This window comes from Fukomys damarensis, unplaced genomic scaffold (genome assembly GCF_012274545.1).
Source record: "Fukomys damarensis isolate Sample0158 unplaced genomic scaffold, DMR_v1.0_HiC HiC_scaffold_29, whole genome shotgun sequence".
Lineage (NCBI taxonomy): Eukaryota > Metazoa > Chordata > Mammalia > Rodentia > Bathyergidae > Fukomys > Fukomys damarensis.
In genome coordinates, this window is record NW_022900941.1 from 11287205 (window position 1) to 11305869 (window position 18665).

The 18665-nt window shown below is 39.6% G+C and overlaps 1 long non-coding RNA gene across 1 annotated transcript in view; it reads left to right on the plus strand.

Annotated features, from left to right (window-relative positions):
• The first annotated feature begins 3593 nt into the window (after positions 1 to 3593).
• The window catches only part of LOC117283689, a 336703-nt gene continuing 321631 nt past the window's right edge, over positions 3594 to 18665 (plus strand). The window contains exons 1-3 of the long non-coding RNA XR_004514729.1: positions 3594 to 3961; positions 5312 to 5491; positions 8393 to 8517. This is a non-coding gene — a long non-coding RNA (uncharacterized LOC117283689). The remainder of the gene's footprint in view (positions 3962 to 5311; positions 5492 to 8392; positions 8518 to 18665) is intronic.

The following is an 18665-nucleotide window of genomic DNA, read 5'->3' on the forward strand; positions in this document are numbered from 1 at the left end:
GTTCAGATCTAGTATTTTGTTGTTGATTTTTTTGTCTAGAAGATCTGTCTGTTTGTGACAAAGGGGTATTTAGATTCCCCCACTACAATTGTATTAGTGCTTCTTTGGTTTTGCATATTACTTACAATTTGTTATATAGCTGGGGGCATTAATATTTGTTGCATATATATTTATGATTGCCATCTCTTCCTCTTGAATTGCTCCCTTTTTGAGGATGTCCTGGCCTTCTTTGTCTCTCTCCATCAGATTTGTTTTGAAATTTACTTTGTCTGAGAATAAGATAGCTACCCCTGCTTTTTTCTGGGCTCCTGTCACATGGAGAACTGTTTTCCATCCTTTCACTTTCAGTCTATGGGTTTCTTTTTGCACTAGGTGTGTGTTTCTTGTACACAACATACTGTTGGCCTTTGCTTCTTAATCCATTCTGCCAGTCTATTTCTCTTGATTGGTGAATTGAGGCCATTGAAATTGATGGTTATAACTGATATGCACTGACTTATCATTGTCATGTTTTTGCCCAGTTGTTGGCTCTTTTTAATCTTTCCCCTCTCCCTTTAGTTTCTTGCCTTGCCTAATTGATTTGCTCTGTTGGGCCTCATGGTGTTGTGACCTTCATTGTCTTTTTCTAGGATATATTTTAGCATTGTTTGGAGTGCTGGTTTGGTATTCATGAAGTTTCTCAAGTGTTCTTGGCATGGAAGTATCTTATTTCCCCATCCATTTTGAAAGAGAGTTTTTCAGGATACATTAGCCTAGGTTGGAGGTTTTTCTTTGGTACCAGGGATTGAACTCGGGTCCATGCACTTGCAAGGCAGGCGGTGGAAGCACTGAGCTAAATACCTGACCCATGGAGGTTGTTTTCTGTGAGGGTTTGAAATTCCTGACTCCAGGCTCTCCTTGATCTGAGTTTTTGTGTTGAAAAGTCTGCTGTGATTTTGGTAGGCTTTCCTTTGCATGTGATTTGTTTCTTTTCTCTTACTGCTTTTGGTATTTTGTTCTTCTGTTTGATTTCTGGGATCTTGACTATTATATGTCTAGGTGTAGATTTTTTTTTTTTTTTATCATGGCTACTTGGTGTTCTATATGCCTCACTTATCTGTATGTCAAAATCTGTTGCTCTGTTTGGGAAGTTTCCTGTCCCTAATTCTGTGAACAGCTTTTTAAAGTCATTTGTATTTTCTCCTGATACTTCATAGATTCCTATCAGTGTTATGTTATTCTTCTTTGAATTTGGATCGGCTTCTCATGATGTCTTACTGTTTTTAAGAGATCTCTCTTTTCACAGTCACTGACTGCAATCCTATCTTCTATATCTGGCATTCTATCTTACATTCATTTATCCTTCTGTTAAACTTTCAATAGAGTTTATGATTTCCTGGATATCTGTTTGAATCTGTTTCATGTATTCCATTTCTTTTCTACGTTGGGCATTCATGGTTTCCATTTCTTTCTTATGCTGGGCCTTCATGACTTCTATTGTGGTCCTGAGCTTATCCATCTTTTTGTCAGTTTCTGTTCTAGAGTCTCTAATCATGTCTTTCATTGTGCTCACCATCTCTGTAGTTATCTGGGAAATTATTTCTGTTCTGAATTTTTCTAGAGTCTGTTTGATCTGTTTTGTTACTTCCTGTGCTCCGAGTTCAGGTTGCATTGGTGGTTGATTGTCATACTTTTCCACTTCATTTACCCTAGATTTTGCCATTGGTAAACTGGAAGTCTATCTTTGTGTCTTGCTTAAGTATTTTCTCATTTTTATTTTTGTTGTTGGGCTGTCCTTGGTTTAATACCTGTATTAGTATTTGATCTTCCTGATACAGTTGCTCTTTAGCATTCGAGTCTCTAATGACTCATGGACACTTTCATTTTCATAAAATCAGAAAGGAGAGCTCATTAAATCAATCACAACCCTTTAGCCCAGTTGATATAATCAGCAACACAATAGCATCAAGCACAGCTTAAAATTGACCATTTGTGGTAGTCATTAAGGTATCACCTTTAAATAATGTGAATTAAATCAAAATCAAAGAGAAGCTGAAAACATGTTAATAGTGAATAAACTATTCAATATAGCAACTTTACCCTTTAGGATGGGGACTTAGGTGGAGTTAGGAACAGAGGAATAGATAGGCAGAAGAATTAGAGAAGGTTTCAAGTGAAGCCAGAGGACACAGGATGACCAGGCAAGCTTTAGGAAACTGTTGAAGACAAGAGGGGAAGACAGAGTGGAAGAACAAGGACAAGAATAGATCAACTTAACAGTAATAGGGACTCACTTTCCTTTGAAACTGGTGACTCTTGAGTGAAGGAAAAAGAAAGACAAAAAGAAAGGAAAGAAAGAAAGAACATAAAACAAAAAAGAAGAAATCCGAATTAGGGCAGGAACAGGAACAGAAAGGGAGATGAAGAATAATATAGGGGAGCAAGAGACTGAATGGGAAAAAGAAGACAGAAAAATGAAAGCATTTGCAGAATGGAATGAGGAAAAGAAAGATGAAAAAGAATTTGAAGAGCGTCTTTCAGGGTATATCTCTGCTGTCATAATAGACACTGTGTGCAGCAATGTGCAGAACTAAGTCATTTAGTCTCAGCTAGCTGATGGCTCACCTCTGAGATTCAGGCTGAATTCAGGCTGCTAGGCCCAAGTTGAACTCCCTGACCTCCTGCAGGGTTGAACTCTGTAAGGTTCTACTACAGGTTCCCTCTGCCCTTTCTCTGAAGATATTCAAAGTTCTGATGGAAGGTGGTGATCCCTCCAACTTTCCAACTATGGAGGTCTGACGTGCCTTTGCTGCAGTTGTTCATTTCCGTTCTATCATCTGGAGCTCAGGAAAATGAGTTATGACCACCTGTGCCTCTGAAGAGTGGATCCAGGAACTGGCACAGTGAGGAGGCCCGAGAGCACCGTGGTGGGTAGGTGGAGGTATGTTGTAGAGGTGCCTGCCCTTGCTCACAGGTTTTCGCCAACTGCTGGATAATGGCTGGAGCGAGGGTGGGATCTCCATGCGGCTTCAGTCAGATGGATGCACTCCAAAGCGAGGGCATAATATCCGCAGGGCTTCCTCGTGGTTCCTGGCTGTCTGCAGGATGCAAGCCCGAGCCTGGGTGAGATTTCTGCATGGCTTCTATGCATTTTGGATACTATTTATTGTTCAATTACCAGGTTTCCTTCGTAGATTTCAAGACCTTAGAGAGAGCGGGCCAGGAATATTTTTATCTTTGCTTATTATGTTATATCCTGCATCAAATAACCCAGGGTTTTGGAACTTGATCAAAGGAGTTGAAGAAAATGGCACTTTACCTCCAGGAAGCTTCCAGACCACCTGCTGTTCAACTATGTGTGTCCTTTGCACTCTCACGGGTCCTCTTATTCAAGGCTTCAGCACCTTTGGATTATGCAGAGTATTTGGTTGACCGGGTTTGGATTTGACCTTCAGACTGAAATGACACTGTTTATAGTATATATTTCTGGTGTCCTGCCTTCTAATATATCCAGGGTGACTTCAGAGAGAAGAATTGTCATCTGTATGTCCTTTTTCAAATTCCTGTGGAGTGAGCAGCTGGCCTCACTCCACTCCTACTTTATCATCGACCAGAGGAGACTCAGTAGTCAAGTTGGCTCATGCTCTGTGATCATAGATTCTGCATTTGTGAACTATGACTGTAATGGGCAGGAGGCACACAGTTAAGTTAGCAAATATAGTAAATAGTTTTGATACTATTTCTGTTCACCTAGTGTTTCTCAAGTGTCAGCATACACCAAGATGACTGATGGACCTGATGGTAACAGCCCGATGACAGAGCTGAGTTTAGCAGGCCTAGAGTGGTGCCTGGGACCCTGAATTTCTAACAGATTCCCAGCTGAGGCTGCTGTTGCTGGGATTATACCAAGAACCACTGTTCCAGTCATGTTCTCCATAAACACGAGTGCTCACTGTTGGCATCTGGGAGGCTTGGGTCAGAGGTAAGTGGAATTTAATTCAGGGAATTATGAGCTGATGCACTTGTTGGAGTGGGTGTAGGATTGGCCTGCAGGAATGGCTGCTGAAACAAGCTATCAGTCTGATCCCACGGGGTAGCACTGGCTACTGCGCAAGTGAGGGGACTGGGGGATCTGAAAGCCACATTGTCACCGTGCCACCAGGTATTGCTGCTCACAGCTGCCTCTCCATAGCCACATTTCCTTCCTTCCTTCCCGTACCAGGGATCAAACTCAGGACCTTGCACTTGTGAGTCAGGCAGTGGCACCACTGAGTTAAATCCCAGCCCCAGAGCCATGTATCTATGACTCTGTGACCAACAGAAAATGCCAATTTAGCTTTGTCTTCCAAATATCTCACAAGTACATTCAGAATCCTAATGCAAAGGAGCCTGGTATAATTTTGATCTACTAAGGCAGGAGTTAGGGAGTAGTAGTTGGAAGAAGTTAGAGATTAAGTAGAAGCCTAGTTTCTGGAGAAGGGGAAGGGATTAGGGAAGATATGATTAGCACAAGCGGTCTCCATGGGCTTAACCTCTCTTCAGTTGTTTTGGCCAGAGACTAGGCCCTCTCTGGGCACTGGCTTTCATTTGGACATCAAGAGGGGCTTCTGCATTAGGAAATAAAAGAGAAGACTATTAATTGAACTAAATATGTTTATGCTCTTGAGAAATAGTGACTCAAAAGGAGTGCTCACCCTGGCTTTTATCTTGCCATATATTTACTTCATTTTATGCAGGGTTCTCCATCCTTAATACTGTTGTTGACATCCTGCACTGTGCATATGGTTATTTGTTGTGGGAGGCTGTTCTGTGCACTGAAAGCTCTGTAGCAGCAATCCTGACCTCTACCCATGGGCCATCTAAAAGGCCTCCAAGTTGTAAAAACCCAAAACATCTCCAGACACCACCAAATGAGCCTCAAGGCACAAGATCGCTCATGGTTGAAAATCACTAATGTATCTAACCTGTGTACATATGATTTAAAAAAGTGTAACGCTTTATTACAGGCCTTTAAACAAGTCCATCCATAAATTATGGCATGCTATATGGTAGCATATTATGCAGTTTCAAAGAAGTACAATTATGTATCAAAATAAACAGTATATTGCTAACTTTTAAAAAGAAAATTGCATAGGTCTAATTGTAGCTTTGTGAAGAAATTGGAGGTGTGCATATGTGCACTCTCCAGTGAAAATAGGTCATAATAATAACATTGTTTCTGAGTATTAGGATTACCAGGTACTTACATTTTCCTCTTTTAATTTTTTTCCTGCATGTTCAATTTTACAAAAAAAAAATATGTATGCATTATATACATATGATGTTTGAGCAGTTACTGTCACCACTGAGGAGAGAGAAATGTAACATGCATGATGCATCTAATGTATTCCAAGTGTGGTGTCAGAGTCCTATGCAAGTCATCCCCCAGAAAGCGTGTGATGGTGTCGGTGTGGACTGGAGAGATCTGACAGAGCTGGATTTAGTCCTGAATCCTGGATCCTACTGTCCTTAGGTGAGTTGGCTCATCTCTGCAGATTGATGTTTTCCCCTTTACACTGGACCAAAGCATTCAGAATGGCCATGAGGATTAAAAGGGGTGATCTGTTGTACATATTATTGGTGATCCTTGGGTGAGCTTGCCCATAGGTAAGAATGTGAGCTTTCATTGCCGCTTAACCAGTTTTAGTCTTGCAGCAGTGACTGCCATATTGATTCCTCACCCTTCCTGTGTTACTTAGGAAGAGACAGCAGACCACAAGAAAAAGACTGTGCCTTTAAGGGCAAAAGAGATCAGGAGTAATGTAAGAAGCCCTGGGATTTTAAGTAGAGGAGTAGAGGAGTTTTCCTTTTTCCTTGACAAGGCTGCTGACAGGCCCTTTAGCAATATGGAGGCTAATTACTTGCCAGGAGTAAAAGAAAATGTGTGCTTTGGGTGTCCTGGAATTTCCCAGGGCAATAAATTACCACCATGGCAACCTGGCTTCATTGGATTTAGTAAAGACTTTTAAGAAGAAAAAAAAGTGTTTTCTTAGCTTTTATTGAAAACTGCTGGTCATTTGTGTCTATTTCATTTATGGGTCTTAATTGGATGAGGCCCATTTACAAGGCCAGTCACGACTGGGACTTCACAGCTCAGCTTTCTGCAATTTATGCCCATCCACACCAGCTTCCTCCTCCCTGTGGATCCTGGTCTCGGCCCCTGGCTCCTTTGCTCTGTGTGTCCCTTCTAGCTCTGCAAAGGAGGCTCTACTCTCCTCGACAGTTCATTTGGCTGCTTGGCTTTGCTGGCCTGACTGGGTGGCAGACACTCCTGACCCCACCCCTTGTATCAAGTCTACACCGCTGTGTTCCCACTTGGGCCTCTTTATAAGTAAGAGCCTTCAAATCATTTGAATCCGAGAGCTGCTTGAGTACAGAATGGTGTACATTAAAACTTTTGCAAGATTTTTTTCTTCTTTTTCTTTGAAGTGAAAGCCAGAGAGCTCTCTGATAAGAACATCCATGCAAAAGAATTTAACTTTTCCTCTCATTCTGGCTTATATTAAAAGGTGTAGCTCCTTTTTAAACAAATTTGTATTTCATAATGATTTCAAATTATATGCCTGAAATGAAGTCCCTGACAGCCTCTGGCAGAAGAGAGGTAATGGGACAATGTAGGAATGCTTGATTTCTTCCCTCCCTCCTTCCTTCCTTTTCTTTCTTTGAGAATTGTGCATTTTATAGGGTACAATGCAGTGTTTTGATCTATGCATACATTGTTGAAATATTCAATCATTTTAGTCCATTTGGCATCCAATAGATCTGAATTGGAAGTGCCACTGCCTACAAAGCAATATTTTTTGTCTCGAAGCCTGCTCATGAGTCTCCTTTGTCTTGTATAAGTAGCTCAATCCCCCTCCTCCCACCAGATGGGTTTTTTTGCCCCCCCCACTTGTATCGAGGTATAATTGTCAAATAAAACTTTATATATTTAAGTTGTACAACTGGATATGTGTGCATTGTAAAATAAAGATTTCACATTGTGAAATCAAGCTAGTGAACACACACCATTATCTCAATAGTTGCCATTTTCTCCTCTCTTCTCTCCCTCTCTTTATCCCTCTCCATCCTTCCCCCCCCCCCGTTTTTCTTTTGATGATAATAGTCAGATCTGTTTTCTTGGGAATTTATTTCAATCATTTAATTCAGTATTTTTAATGCAGCCACTATGCTGCACATTAGAGCCCTAGTGCTACAACTTATGCAACGTTTTATGCTTTGATCAACATCTCGTTTCCTTCCTGACCCCTGCCCCTGGTAACCACTGGACTACTTCATCCATGCCTCTGTGAGTTTGACTGTTTTAGTTTCCAAATATAAGTGGGATCGTGCAGTCTGTATCTTTTGTCTGATTTATTTCAGCTTCTCTCGACACCCTTCAGGTTCCTTTATAATGGTATTGCCTAGTGAGTTCAGCCCTCTGTGTGGCTGAAGTGAGCCACTAGTAAATTCCTCCTTCATATGGGAGATAATGCCTTGGGGCTCTGTACGTGGGGGTGAGGAGCTAACCGCAAGTATGAACTTGAACATGACTGTATTCCTGTGAATCCCTCATGTTCTTCCTGACCTGGTACTTCACTCCTCTGGCTCCCCTATCCCCTCTAGGCTTCTAAGGTCCACACCCTAATACTCTGAAGTCTTCTACCCACACTACCTAATTGGCCAGGTTAAAAATTATCTCATAAATTAATTCATTCTAGAAATGTTAATGACTATTAATAGGTTTACTTTTCTTTTTCCTAGGAACCTTTGCCTTTCAGCATGGTAATTTCTAGAACTGCAAAGCTTTGATAAAGTAGTTTTCAAAAATAGCTGCACATTAAAGTCACCTGGACAGCTTTAACAAATTGCTGGGGTCTGGGGCCTTTACCTCCAATTATTCTAATTAAATTGGTCCTAGGAGAGCTGGTGGGAGTGGATAGTAGTTTTAGGAAAGCTCTCCAGGTGATTCTGAAGCACCACTTTTGTTGAAAATGTCTGCCTAAATATGAAACATGGTATCCTAAAGGTTGCTAGCATCCCTTCCTAAGTTTAAACAAATCACGGTTCTTTCTCTTCTGCATCTCTGTATGGAGCACAGAGAAGTCGGAGAGGAAACTGGATGACCATCAGTTCAGTGTGTGGCTAAAGAAATCATCTGGGTTGGAATATATTCAGTGAGTCTAGTCCTTTTTTTCTTTTTGTCTTAAGGTATTTAGTTTCATCCAAATTTCACTAGGTAGAGATTGAATCTGCAGTGTCAAGCTGGTCATACACAGGCCAGTTTTTACCCACACATGGGATTATTTCACAGTATTTGTTGATTTTTAAAAACAAATTAAAAACAGATGATCTGTATGAAATACAGATGTCTGTCATTTCTTTCAATCTGCAGAACTGGCCCTTGGCTTGCATTTGAGAACGGCTCCTCTGGCTGAAACTGTGTGCTGGCTGTTGATCAGATGAACACGCAATTGTCTATGTGCTGCTGGGTCTGCTCGGCCTGCTCCCTTCATTTAGGTAACTTGTCTGGCTTTTTGGATGTTTGCATCATGATAGGACCGAAATGATAATGAGAGGTACGAGGGAACATGATATGCCTTGTGATATTTTTTCTAATTTTCTTGTGGCTTCTGTATAGTTGGTCATACTATTCCACAGACTTTAAGGGCCTGACATTTGAAATGTTTTCCTAAATCCCTGACAAGTCGTTCAGTAGCAAATGTGAGATACAAACTCAGATTGGGCTGCTTTAGAGTGTCATTCTCTTTCCACCTAAAACTAGCCTTGTTCTCCTTTCCCACAGATGCAGCACATTTAGAGAACACTTTCAGAGGCCTGGCTGCTTGGCCAAAGCCCCCACTTAGATGCTTCTGACTAGGGATCTCATATAAACAAGTTCCCAGGACATCATCATCTACCTCATGACTGTTTCTATGGGAACTGGTTTAGGACAGTCCCAAGGTTACTGAGAAATTCAAACTACTTTGGTTCTTTGTAATGGGTGCTTTCTTGTCTTTATCAAAGAGAGATTTTTGTTTTTTAACTATGAACTGTTTCTAGAAACAGCAACCCAAGCACTTTCTTTAATGGACTATGCATTCCATTAAATGCATCAGTTACCCCAAAAGACATTTTATATATGTAGTTTTGATTTTATCCATGTGACAACCCACTTAGTCCACATAATTTTATAGATGAAACAGTCTCTAAAAGGCTGAGAAAATTGCCCAAAGCCATATGCTTACAGACAGTGTCTCTTCTAGCAGATGTCTGTCAGTGGTCAGTTAATAATTGCTCATCATCCTTAAGTATTTTTATTATAAGCTTGTTATTATTTAAAAAATTTTGAAGATAATTTTATTATTGAACTTCTGGTAAATTTAATAAAATCAAAGAAGAAAAATAATTCTATTTTCTGGAGACAATAGGGTACCACTTCAGCATATTTTTCTCTAGTTTATATGTGTGTGTTTATGCATAATACATAAGCATATTTAATAATATAAATTCATGAATATTGTCAGTGTCATACTGAGTTTACTTAAATAAGGAGATTTCGTGAATCAGGGATAAGTTCACCAAGTGTTTACTAAATATTTATGGTACTGGGAACTGAAATTTCAGAGATAAAAATAACTCGCAGGGAATACCTAGTATTTCCGTATGTGTATGGTATGAGTATGGGTCAGGTTTAAGCTACATGTATATGCGTGAGCTGTGTGTGAAATAGATAACACAGTATTATAATGCAATATAATAAGTGTTCAGACGGTGATAAGCCCTAGGAATTTTGGAAGTCATAGAGACACTGTTCACTTGGCCAAGGGAGAAAGGGCAGTCAACGGATTCTATACCTGGGGAAGGTAACATCTGAGTTGTGTATTTGCTGCAAGAGTGGAAGATACTAGGCAAGCAAGGTACTAGGTAAGCAAGTAGGACATCTAGGGTAAAGGACAGCATGTATAAGTCTCCAAGATACAGGATAATTATTTCTTGAATGCAGTACTCTGACCTCCATTTTGTTCAGGAGAAATCACACAGTGGATGTATTTTCCTTTATGCCAATAGAAGCCACAAGTTATGAACCTATTGGTATAATGACTTTCTCTCCTACTCATTCCGCCAAGCCACTTAGAATTCTAGGCTTGCTCTTCTGGGAGAGACTTACAGAGCCTTTGCTGTATCCAGTGGGAAATATATTTTTTACTCATGGCAGAAAATCTGTTTAATCATTTGGACATAATAGACCATATGCTGGTATGGGGCTGGAAGGTGACATGATAAAGGAAGAGAAAATCACTTGCCACAGGTTCAGGTGATAAGTGTATCAGGCAGGTCTTCGCCTGGGGAAAGAATATAGATTCAAGTGTGCTCAGGTAGGATGAAATCTTGCCCCATCCCGAGTTCCACAGCAGTTATTACAGGTTGCATAGGGCACGCACACTTCTTGCTTAATGAAACATTGAAAAGGGCAAAGTCTCTGCCCTAGTTTCCTCTAAAGATGAATAGAGAAAGAAGCAAAGTTATCTTCTCCCGACCAGATCAGTTAAAAAAATCATGAAGCCATAAAAAAACCTCTTTGATACATAGAAATTTCATATGTTGGCCCAGACAGTAATATTTTTTTCCCCTTTTACTTCTGCTTTATTGCACATTAAACCTAGAAGGCTTCTAGTTAAAAATGCATGTGAAAAAAGCAATTAATGATTGTGGTAGCTTACCTTGCAGGGCAGCTTCCCCTGTGCTTTTGCATATACATTATTTCATTTTCCCAGCAATCCCTCAGTGGACAGAGTGCCATAGCTGAGAAGACATGGACAGGGGAAGGGACACACACACAAGGACACAACCAATTAGGAGCATAGCAGGGATTTAAATCCAGCGCTCTTGGACTTCAGACTGCAAATACTTCTCTCCATACCACTTTGTTGGCTAAATTATGTGAGTCTAGGGTGTGATTGTTAGCCTTCAATAATGTCAAGATATTTCTACTATAAAGAAGGGAAAAGTGACACATTGGAAAGTGCTAGAAGTCTGTACTACAGTGGTCATTCTGCCGACCTCTCTAAGTCTCAGCCTTCAAACTTCTCCCCTTACACTAGCTTCCTAGGTGTTCTCAGGTATATACTCTGACTTCCCTGATTTACTATCCCCTGAGAGATCCTTTTCCTCTGGACTCCCAGCATGTGTATTTGGTTATCTGCTTTGTGTGTTCCCCTCAAGTTTAAGATATTCAAAACTTTTTCTCTCTGCTACTTTCTGTCTTAGTAAATATCACCTCTGCATCTGCCAGGGACTAAGCCCAACCGAAACAGAGCCTTGTAGTTTTCTTTCTCTCCTATCTGGGATACGGAGTTGGCTTTATTAAGGAATTATGTCCAAAACTCAATCATTTTGCACCCCCAACTACTCTTTCCCTTGTGCCACCATACAACCTCCTACCTGCACTTTGAGACAGCCCCTGATGAATGGCCCACTTTCCTCCTTTGTCCCAGTCCGATCTCAGTAGCCAGAGGGATGTTTTTAGAATATAGAATGTAGAGTCATGCGTTCTTTCTGTTCAAAGTCCTCAATTTCTCCCCATTTATGAGGTATTCATGGTCTTACTGTGAGGTGACAGTGTCCTTTTTCTTCTGGCTCCCCTCTCACCTCTCTGCCTTCTTTTTCAGCTCTCACCGCTCTGGCTGTCTTGCTGTTCCTTCAACTCACTTGGCATCCAACGTACTATTGGTTTCTTATCTGTTCCTCTCTCCTCTCAATAGTAGAAGCTCCCTGAAGCCAATGGTCATGTCTGTTACCTTTTTGTTTTTCTCCTGTCGTACCTCCACCTTGAACAATAGTGCATATCATAGGGTAGATATTCAGTAAACACTTTGTGGAATGAATGAATGACCATCTTGGCAATAACATTGTGAAAGCATGAAGGTTCAGAACTCCTGCAGAGAAGTAGGCTATCAACCTGCTTTACTTTTAGCGCAAAATGCTTCCCTAAGTCTTGGAGCTGTAGCTCTCAGTCAAACAGGGCAGTAGAGCCAGTCTATTTCAATAGAGCTGTCAACTATTTACTGCATCTACCTTGACTGATGGTTTGGTTCAAGTTATACTTTATGGGAAATTTATTCCCTCCCACAGTTGCTTCTGCTAACAGAGAGAAGACAATCATTTCTTCTTGACATGATTTTCAACTCAATCTTCTGTCTTGAAGAACTGAATTGTAGCAATACAACCTTTCCAAACCTCATCCTGGTTAAATCAAATGCTGCATTTGTAATTTAACCATTTCCCCCTACTATGTCCTTTTCTCCTTATTTTCTCTTCTTTTCTCATTATGAAATATTGATTTGTGTTGCTTCCCAGTTAGATCCTTAAATACATGACTTTGGAATTATCTTTAAGAAGTATTTTATTTCCTCGTGTGTGTGTGTGTGTGTGTGTGTGTGTGTGTGTATGTGTGTACTACGTTCAAATGCATGGAATAGCTAGAATTTTACTTACATATAAAATGTTTGGAATACAAAGTCAGATATAGTTGAAAATGTATCACTTATATTTTCTTTCTGGTTCTAACTCTAATGGACTGTATAATCTTATCTAAGACTCTTGCCCTTTCAGAGCCTTTCTGACCCAAAAGAAAGCTTGCAGTGATCATATCACTTACTTTAAAAAATTACTCCTTACAATAAATTCTTTTTTTTTCCCTTGTGGTGCTGAAGATGGAAGCCAAGGCCCTGAACAGGTTAAGCAAACACTTATCACTCAGCTGCATTCTCAGACCTAAAAAAAAAATTTATGAACAGAAAATCAATAGGTTTTTCTCTGCAGGAAATTATGTAAAATTTTGATTAAATAGAAACAACCCATAAAGCTCTATTTTATCAGACATTTTCAAGGGAAGAACAAGATGATCTTCAAAAGTCCAACAAAAATACTTACTTATCTATTAATTTATGCAATTATTAAACATTCCTCATTTCCTGCTATCAAAATTTGCAAAGATAAGATGGAAAAGACTAGCATTACTTAGGGTCAGATCAGATATGGCAAAGAGCCAAAACAATATCTTAAACAAAATGGGGCTTTGCTTCCCACGCACATAATACTTCCAAGGTTGGTAAACAACACAAACTATTTCACCTTTCTCTGCTTCAGGGTCCTAAGATTCTCTTTTCCTGTTCCACCAATGCTGTGATATTGTGTGCATCTGCAGGATCCAACATTTCTTTCCCACAAGCTCTGGCTTCCGGCTCTCAAGAAGGAGTAGAGGGGCCAAGGAGCCATGGTTAATCCCTTTGAGAAAATGGCTGGTGTTTGTGCCAGTCACTTCTGCTCACATCCCACAGGCAGTTAGTCATATCCCTCTGCCATCTTCAAGGAAACACCACTTTTATTCCATGTGCCTAGATGAAAGGAGATTTATTACAACAACAACAACAACAATAAAAAAACCAAACAAACACCGAGAGAGAGCTTTTGTAGGAATAGCTATCAGTTTCGGCTACAGATATGAACATTCTAATTTTAAAGATTCATGAACTGCAGCCAATACAGGGGAAAATATCCCAGGCTTTTTAGCCTCATCTTGGGGGAACTAAGCTCAGAGCCCAAGCCCCTGGGGTTTGATGGATGGTATATGAGTTTGGAGCCAGACAGACATGAGTTGATTACTCACTGCATGAATTTGTGGAACATTTATTAACAATTTGAGCTCTGTGTGTGAAATGGGGATAATTTGCCTCTGTAAGCCTCATGAAGGTTTTCTGGGATGGTAAATGAATTTATTTGTGAAAGCATCTTTCAGAAATCCAACACTTCAGAAGGACTTAATCAGACATGGATTCCTTCCTCCTCTAACCTTCCAGCCATAAAGTGGATGTATTTAAATGTATACAAGTGTTATAGGAGTATGTCTGAAGTATTTGTCATGGTCAATCCAACTCTCCTTTAACATCTGCACTTCTGCAAAATTTGAGTTAATAGTCAATTATGATTTCCAGAAACCTTAAGAGGTGGGCAGAAAACAAGAAGGGATTTTTAGGGACTTTTTCAATTACCTAGAAAATTTGAATTAAGGAGACTTTCTCATGCCATAAATATTCTAGTTAATGAAATATTTAGCATTATTTCAGTAAGGCATTATGTCCCGTCATAGGCTTAACACTCATATTTTTTGTTACTTTCACTTTTATTTTCTTTCTCATGATATTTTAATCTTCGAATACCAATTTCAACATCTGTGCTTTATTTTTCTCCTAATGATCTTGCAGATTTAATGAATTTAGTTTCCAAAATCTGGAAAAAAATTAGATTGGCTATTTTAAAAGTCAGAAAAAAATGGAAAAATATTATTTGTATCTAGCTGAGACTTTTTTCAGTTATTTAAAAAAATTCTGTTTCTTTTTTAAAAAGTGAAAATATCTAAAAGAACATAAATCGATTTGCTTGAGAGAAATCCCTCTAGTCTGCAAAGAAATCACTCAAATCCAAACCATATGTGATATGTAAAGTAGCATTTTGAATATTCATTTTGGGATGTGAAGATCAGATCCCTGGAATGACAAATCCCACAGAATGAATTGAAATGAAGACAGAAGTATGAATGTCACTTCCCTAATGTACAATGTTACGGGTTTCCCAGTATCTTTTTTTCTAGATTGTATCACTAGGGAACAATCATGCTTACAGACATGGCAAACAGGCCCTCATTCTAATTATATAAGGCACTTTGGAAGGAAAACAAATTTTAACTCAACATCATTCTAAATGAATTTTAATTCTGGCAATGTGACACTGTTATTCTTGTCCATTCCTGTGGCTTAACTTGTTTTTGCAGTATCAGTATTTCACTTTCTTTCTGCTTATTCTTGAGGCCTGGTTGAAATTGTCTCTGAAATGTATTAGGTGTTTATTTGCAACTTGCACATTCACACTTCTTTTCTGCAGCTCCTGCTGTTACACCAAATACTTTTCTCTCTAGTTTCGTTCATCTTGTTAGTATCCCTCTCAACAGATTTGTCTCAGAACAGTCTAAATTATCTTCAATTTCTTTTAGGAGAGGAGAGAAAAAATTACACTGCATTACAGCAAATATTTTACTTTACTTTACGAATGCATTTTACATCCTTATTTTGGCACACCTGGTAAGTCCATTTTAGCATTATTCATCTCCATTTCTACTGTTAATGGATTTTCAATTGCAAATCATCTATGGAGCATGCATTCATACACCTGTAATATTCAGTCAGCCTCTGGCTTATATCAACAAGTTTCCCCCTTGAAAGCAGCTAGCTACTAACTAGGGAGACCCAGCTGTTGGTTAATCATGATTCTGCAGTATTCTCTTATAGATATTGCTGGAGGATTCTTTCACTATCCTCAAGATTTATACTTGGAAAATTAGAAGACAGAGAAACTTAAGGGTTTTCAGAGGTTTGTTCTATGAGGAAAGTTTCATAAATATTTTAGTGTTCACAAAATGAAAGAATGGACCCAGAAATAAAATGAAAGATTGCTAAAGATCTTGTTATTATTATTTGGTTAAAGACTAAATGACAGTTCCAAAAAGAGACTAAGAGAAGGTTCCTTTTTTTGTTTAAACCAGTGTCACTCAAAGCATGTCCATGGATCATTGTAAACTCTATTCACGTGATATAGCCAGAGAAGGTGAGTGTTTAGAAACTCTCGTAGTAATACAGTGTTTCTGTGATACCCAGTGGTCTTGTTTTATGGACTAGGATCTATACCACTGGATATTGTTGAGTTCATGTGGTGCTAGTCATGTTTAGTAGGAACACATATAGCTTAAGGTAGATTCAAAACAAAAAATCAGCTGTTCTCCACAGACAGTAGAAGGGGCATGGCTTTAAACACATAGGAACACTACTCAATAAAAGAAGATTTAATTTTGTTTTCCACCTTCTTAGAGATCACAGAGGGAAGAAAACAGGGGCGGGGGCTGGTGGGACAAGGATTGTAATTCTTGCAAAATGAAGAGAGTGAATCCTGATGGTGAAGGGAGTCAGGCTTTGGCATTATCTGGGCACCCATAAGGTCCTGAGTTGCTGTGTGTCCGTTGGGCCTCTTCAGGCAGAGAACTGTAGTTCTGACCATAGATTTTAGTAGGCACAAGAGCAACTGGATAGGCCTGAAAATGCATCTTGCTGTATCAGGCTGTCCCAGAGAACATCGGGGAGCTTCCTTGGGCATCCTGGAGGAAGTATCATTTTCCCAGGGCTACCGGCATATGGTCACTGCTCTCATTAAGAGAAGTAGTCAGGCATGAGTGCAGTTTTGGCATGGGCTAACTCATTAATCCTTGTCGTGCATATTTAAAAAAAAATCCAATCTTCAAAAATCTTCTTATAATTAAAATATTGTATATATAGCTAAATTCTAAGGGAAGCACAACAATGAATTTACCTTGTGAGGCTTAAACAATTTGTGACATTGCTTGATAATGTATAATTAATTCAAGTTTCTTTGCTATTTTCCTAGAAAATTTTAAGGACCCTCTCTTTGGAAATTTTATCCTGAAGCTACTTAGATTTGGTAATTTGTTTTTGCATTGTTTTGTATCCTCTTGTGAGCTGGTCAATGAAAGATAGATACAAAAGGAGACACAGGAGAATAAAATTTATTATGTGGACAAATTCGAGAGGCAGGAGGCATGGCACACCATGCAGGGCCACATGGCAAAGACTCCAGGCTGGTCACGAGGTAAAATATTGCAGCAAGGAAAAGGAAAAGCTTTAGGCCTAAGCCTTATTTGGGTTTCCCTGAGAAAGGCAAAGCAGGGCAGGGTGAACAATTTAAAGTTTAATTAGTTTGGTGACCTGCTATGTGTGGCCAAGGGACCCAATTATGGGTCAAGAACTTACACAGAATTCTGCTGTGGGAACTTCTGAAGAATCTTTTGCTTTTCTGGTAAAAAGGAATGGATAAAATGAGATGGCCACTTTCCTCCCTCCATAAGGAGCTTGTGGGTTGAGCCTGCAGTAATCTTATACCCTTACACTAAAAGAAACAGAAACCTCCCTTTGTTAAAATCACTGTGGCCCAATTTCTGTTATTTGCAGATGATTGGTTTCCTAACTAATGCAGAAGCCTTATACTTTGAACAACATGTATTTACAAGTTTTCATGGGCTTTGCTGAAGTTTCACTCCAGATTGTGTTCAAATATGGTAGAACATTTGTTCCTGGCTCTGCTAGACCTTAATATATGTGTATTTCATCTTCAGTCCATGTAAAAAGTACAAGAAGGAAAATTTACAGCTCAAGTTTAATTGAAATTTCTACTGTGGTATTGCTATTTGCCTGTGTTAATTTTCATTGCACTATTTAGTGAGTTTTCCCTACCATACACCTACATATATTTTCCTAATGTGGTGTGTTAGTTACTTTTCTCACTGCCAATAAAAATTAACCATTGCCCACAAGTTGAAAGAGGAAAGGTCATTTCATTAAGCTTTAGAGGTTTCAGTCCATAGCAGGCTGATTCCAAGGCAGGGCGGTATGGCAGAGGGGCATGGCAGGGGAGAAGTAGTCTGTGGCAGAGCAGGCAGAAGGCGGCGGCAGCAGCAGCAGCAGCAGCAGCAATAGTGAGCCTGCCTTTTGCTCTTATTCCATCCAGTCTACAAGACTTTTGGGTGGCACCATGCACGTCTGGTCTTCAGTAAATCCATTCAGTCATATTCAGAACTGTGCTAATTCCAATAAATGGAATTTTGTACTACATACACTTAATCCCAGTATCTCACATCCTAGATCCAGCTAGCTTTCAAAGCCCACATATGAGCATATAAGGCTTTGGTCAGGGGGAACATCTAGATAAAGCCATAATGCATGAAGTGTCTCAAAGCTTAGTTGAACTAAATACAAATTATTATTGTCATCAAAATATAGACAAAAGTATTTATATTATAATTTCATATAAAGGATATTTGTATTTGGCAAAGATTCTTACAGTGTTTGAAAGTGCATTTCCCATGTTAGGAATGAAGATTTAGAGAGGGTATTTAAAGTAAAGCATAGGACTATTGTAAAAGTAGCCTAATGCCATCAAATAGAAACTAAAACTGAGGTGCAAAATTATTCAGTGGATTTGGCTGGTTTCTTTGAAGCTTTAGGTGGTCTTGGCTCTTCCTTGCTCACCTTGCCCATGTGTTCTGGCTCATCTTCTGCTCACATGGCTCTGGGTGTGCTCACCAGGGGTGCCAGATTCCCAGGATATAAACAAATAGCTTGGTAAGGGGAAAGTATGAGAATCAAGACTTGTCATGTAGAGGTACAAGATCCCAATAATGAATGTAGCTGTACTGTATCCCTAAAATGTACCAATAAACTCAATTAAAGCTGAAAAAAAAAAGAAATAAACAAATAGCTGGTCCTGTGCTGTTAGGATCTCAGCTACACAGCAGGTGGGTGACAGGCCAAGAGCAAGTAAGTTTAATGTGCATTTATAGCAGTTCCGTGTCCGTCACTTTCACTATCACTTGAGCTCTACCTCCTGTTGGATCATCCACAGCATTAGAGTCTCACAGGAGCACGAGCCCTACTGTGATAACCCCCAACCCCCGGCCACAGAACCTTGGTGCCAAAATCTTTGACTCTCTTGCTGTAACTTATTTGCTCCATGACATCTTTCCTTCTAGGCTGGGAGAGCTTCGG